This window comes from Pelobates fuscus, chromosome 13, assembly GCF_036172605.1.
Source record: "Pelobates fuscus isolate aPelFus1 chromosome 13, aPelFus1.pri, whole genome shotgun sequence".
Lineage (NCBI taxonomy): Eukaryota > Metazoa > Chordata > Amphibia > Anura > Pelobatidae > Pelobates > Pelobates fuscus.
Window position 1 is genome coordinate 24,729,837 of NC_086329.1, and position 5,642 is coordinate 24,735,478.

The window sequence follows — 5,642 nt, forward strand, 5'->3', positions numbered from 1 at the left end:
TGTGAATACTTGGGTGCCGGGTCTCGATAATTCGGCACCCCGTATCAGTCGACAAACCGGTGGATCTTGACCTACTGGTCCGCCCTGTACCGGAACGTGCGCCACCGATATGGCAGATCCGATCACGTTGAGGGACCGATATGACCGCCCCAACGAGACCAGGTGTGACAGATAGTTAAGGATCGGTGGGGTAGGTGCGGTAAAGGGATCGGAATCCCTTTCCACCCAACATACACTCCAGGCCGGACAGGCAGAAATATAGCATTTCCTGGTGCCGGGGGCCTGAGTCCCATCAGAGGTCTTTAGTTGATGCAATAGGTCGTGGACATTTCAGGAGGCCCTGAAATCGTTCAGTCCACTAGTGCCAGTCGTCCTTCCATGACAAAGAAGTGGGCTTCCCCTTGAGGTCCCGTCAAAATAGAGGGAAGGTAGGGAGTGGTAGAGGGTCCTCGCGAGATGTCCCCAGGTGATCCGGGAACCACGGTTGGCATTGTCCGAGGAGTGTCAGGAGCGATATCCTGTGTGTGCGTGTGTATCGAAATAACCCTTGCCATTGCGGAGAGCGGTTGGGTCCGTTTGAATGGATTCATCCACCACTACGCATCCGGAGGAAGAGTAAATGATTGATTCGCCGATCCAAGTTTGCAAGTGAAGTAGTCACCATCGAAATTCCGTCCTCACTTCTGCCGACAGTGGTCGCATGAGTGACCGGCGTGTGCGTATCTAACCAGCAGTCGTTGTATGGCCCCGTAGCGTAGTGGGTCAGGGGATATCGATTGTATGGAGGAGGAGAGGAGGAGAGGAATCCCACAATCCGGTGAATATTCTGAGAGGAATCGTATCCAACCTTAGATCGTGTCCGACATCCAACCGTATAGGGGTGATCTTGTTGGGGACCGACGCGTAACGTAGTTCTCCAAGCCGATGTCGAAGCCGAGGAACTGACCCGACACAGATGGGGGAGCAATTGTCTGCGTACTACCAAACAAAAAACCCGTGAAGTCCAGAACGTGAACGTCAAATTTGACTGCAAACGTAGTCTGGATTCGCAAGGGGTCAGCAAGTCCTCCAGGTACACGGGACATCGCACGTCCAAATTCGCGGATGTGAGCCCTCACCGGCTTCAGTAGCTTTGTGGGTACCACAGCGTCGTAAACTGCTGTGTTAGTCCTCATCACTGGGATCGGAGGAAAACTAGATAGTTTAGAGTAGCGGATATTGACAAGTATGTGTCCTCAGGGTCCCGATGTGTAAACCAGTCGCTATCGTTCAGGAGATCTAGAAGAAGGTAGATTTTCCCTATCCTGAAGCGTTTGTATACCACGTAGGAGTTCCCTTGATGATAGGTTGACTCACTAGTAGATGAAGCGGTTGGTGGTTCGGTTCCGCTACCGACCAGTCCTCCCAAAAAAGACACCTTTCCCCGAAGGGGTGTGGAGGATTTGCCTCAGGGAGGTGTGGGCTAAAGTTAGTGTGGTGGGTGAGTTCCCACCGTCAAATAGTAGGTCTTGTGCTTCTGGGTCGAATACTAGTCGATCTTACGTTCCACTTCCTCAGATGGCGAGTTGTCTTCGTGTGAGTGATCTATTATGTCCAACGTGCGTGGTGGATATCTACTTGGACATGAAGGTCTCCAGCAAGCAGTTTGGGGCAGAGCTCCTAACAAGAAAAAACATACTCCATTGAGTAGGCTAGAAGTCCTAGGGGGTTGAGAGTGTTCTCCATGACCCGTTCTCATCCTGTTGGGAGATAGTAGTCAGTGGGGGTAGTGTTTGAGGGTCAGCCCGTAGGGGTGTTAGACTCCCGGTAGCACTGGGGGTCACCCAGGTAAAGCGGCTTGAATTGCCTGCATCAGGTTGTCTGAACGTATGAAATACTCGTGTCAAGTGTAGAGGGGTCACCTCCATTAGTTTAATCCGGCTATTGGGAGCTGTGGCGTAGGCGCGATTGACCGGTAGAGCTGGTCCGGTTAGCTGGGTGCACCATAAATGCACGCCAGAGCTGTAAGCACGGATGTAACTATACTGGCTTATTATAGAAGCGCGTGGGACCTGCCCCCATAAGGTCTGCAATCGTAGGGTCCACGTGTATACGACTGGGGTCATCCCAGGTGGTGTGCCATGGTAACCCAGAGGGCACCCACATTATAGTTGTTGTTGGCACCTTGCAAGTATTGCATGCATGTCTGGGGGTCACACCCAGGTGGTGTGCCATGAAAATTTGCTCAGAGGACACCCACGTTCAATATTTACGCCAGGTACAGTAAATGTACGGATATGTATCCCTGTGAAGGGTACTCCGCAATACACTCAGTACACTCATGATCCTGCCTGCAAATCGTATCCAGCAAGGAGGTACTGATGCTTTAATGTAAAACTGCCAGGCAGTGTTTGAGCATCCATATATGTATGCAGTAATCAGTGGTAAAGTTGAGGCGTAGAACTTTGTGCACTCTATCGGGGTTCACCCCGGGTGGTGTGCCGTGGTAATCCAGAGGACACCCACATAAACGTAAAGGTCTATGAGTGACCTTGCATGCATATCTGGGGGGTCACCCCAGGTGGTGTGCCATGAAAAATACCCAGAGGACACCCACATCAATGTAATGGTCTATGAATGACCTTGCGTGCATATCTGGGGGGGGTCACCCCAGGTGGTGTGCCATGAAAAATACCCAGAGGGCATCCACATCAACGTAATGGTCTATGAATGACCTTGCATGCATATCTGGGGGGTCACCCCAGGTGGTGTGCCATGAAAAATACCCAGAGGGCATCCACATCAACGTAATGGTCTATGAATGACCTTGCATGCATATCTGGGGGTCACCCCAGGTGGTGTGCCATGAAAGAATACTCAGAGGACACCCACATAGATTTGCACCGTCAGGTACAGTAATATAATATGACCCTTTGTAGGGTACAGTAATACAAAATGCCCTTTGTGGGGTACAGAGATATAGTAGATCTTGTTATAGGTACAGTATATGTTTAGTATAACAACTGCGATATTGTATGGCTTCACAATAATACATAGATTGTGTGCTCAACATATAATCATCCATTGTAAGGCACCATGAGAGATATATCCATGAGAGTAAATAATTATAACTGTATCCATAAATGAAAGTGCCCAGAGAGGGGAAACCCTGAAGGGGTTAATCCAGATGCAGGGCGCGGTGATCGGGTAATTCCTGTAGGGTATAGTGATATAGTAGAACCCTGTGCAGGGTGTAGTAATATAGAATGACCCTGAGTAAGGTACAAAGACATAAAGATCCTGAGGTATAGGAAAAACATTGTGTCTCCTTTAATGCCTGCATGTAAATATATGTTTGGCAGACACTGTTGGCAGGCACTGTGGCAAAAAATCGCAACAGGGAAACGTTAAAGAATATCAGCACACGATCCTCTAGCCAGTGTGTACTTACACAGCAGGTTGAACTCTTGCTGAACAGGGGAGTTGAACTCATTGAGGAAAAAAATCACAGTGCAGAAGGGTATAGTAATACCAGATCCCCTGAGGGGAGGTGTAATGTGTTAAATGTCCCTGCAGGGATCCTTTAAATAGTATGTGTACAACAATACACTCCACAGCCTTCATAAATCATAAATAGTGCATGCTTTACATCCTTCACATAGATTCCGTATAGAAAAAAGGGTCCTTAGATGGCTTGTGGAAGGATATTTATATATTGGTATATATTTATATATTGGATATTGGTATACAAACTGCAAGTGAGTCAGTAATTGGGGCAGAAAAGAATGCCTTAAGAGCAATCCTTTATGTAGGACCCTGAGCCTGCTTCCACCAAAACCTACGCAAGGAGCTTAGTGTCCCTTCAAATATAATAAATTCCAGTTTATCCCTATGACAGGCACAGCTTAACAGACTAGGAGCTAATGATTATTGTGCATTCACTCTCCTGCAATAACAAGTCTTGGAGCAGCTCTAGTGCGTTGCGGCGGTCGGGTGATTTCCGAACTGCCGTGTGTGAGGTAGGGCGGCCGTCGCGGATCTCGCGAGCCGCGAGATCCAAGATGGCCGCCGGCCGCGTGTGTAAGAACTGCCCGCTCGCGGCTGCGAGCGGGCTGGAAGAAGAAACGCGGCAAACAGCAAAATTAACCCCGGCTACCCCCCACCCGTCCCCACCCGGCCCCCTGTATGTAGAGAGAGCAGGTCCGCGCGGCGAGTGTGGCACGGACAGCCGTGACGCCCGCGGACCGCCGAACGGAGACAACATATAAATACACTTAAACAATAAATCCGACAAATTCGATGAAAAACAGGGGACTGGATATAGGAAAGGAAAGGGACAGGTTATAGGTAGTCAGGGTGAGAATAAAGTACAATAGCATTATGGAATAATTGATAAGACAGGTATATAGATAGAGAAGTAATGATTACTCTGACCTGTTGATGGCTGGAGCAGCAAAGAAAGAGGAAGTGATGTCATAGACAGGGCCTTTTATGGGCACCATATCTTTTCTCTGATTGGTTGTTACTGTTTCTATGCTGCTGGAGTTTTCAGTAAAGAAAGATATGCAAATATGAAGCCTCCTGTCATGTGGTAAAATTCTCCATAGGCTTTCAATCTGGCTACTATGGCCTTAAATTCACAGTATAGTGAAACACTCTGCAAGGATCGCTCAAAAGAATGTAGAATTCCTATGCTGCAAGGGTAAAATCAAACCATCAAGTCAATTTCGTTTTAGATTCTTTTTTGACTAATTCATGGATTTCCCTTTTCAACAAATTACATTTTACAAACTTCATGTATGTTCAGTAAATCATGGTAGCTATTTAGCTGACACTATAATGTTAGCATGTATCTTCCGTTTTGGAACAAAACCCTTGCCTAACAAACTAAAGATACAACAGTAATGAAATCCACACTAAAATTTGAAAAAAAAACAACACATTGCAATTTAGCTGCATGGATTACACTTTTTACCAGTACAGCGCCATTTCATTAACTTAGCTTTATTCTGGATACTTGTCATTGTCTGATTGTGTAAGTTTGATAGTTTTCTAAGTCAGGGAATATTCATTTATCTCTGCAGCCCACTAATTAGTGTTAGTTGGAAGTTCAAATTCTATGCCAAAGGTCAGGGGACCAGCTGAGGCAAAGGAAACGCACTCAGTAGGGAGCCAATTGAAGACTGCAAACATGAAGTTTAACCACACTACCACCAAACTCACTGTACTGCACGCTACCGCCATGCAAGTAACTGGCAGAAAAATTTCTCATTTTGTAGGGGATGATTTAAAGATTCCCCTGGATTACATTCAGAATTTTAAGTGGCATAGAATATTCTGTAACTGCCCATCGGTGCTGGGCCTGTATACTAAGTTGTCTGCTTGAATACACAGATCAGAATATAGGTACATTTTCAACACAATTATTAAAAGTACACATGAACATTTAGTTGCATGTAAATTTTAAATGGTTACTTTTATTAACTTTTATAATTGTCACTTTTAATTTCTTTTATGATTCTTGTTCAATATATTATAATATTACAATCGAAATACACGCATACACTGCAGAATATATAATATTTTCCACTGAATATTTTTGAAAACTGCCAACATAAGAAAAGACGATATTGTAATTTTGATTCTTACCCCCCCCCCCCCCA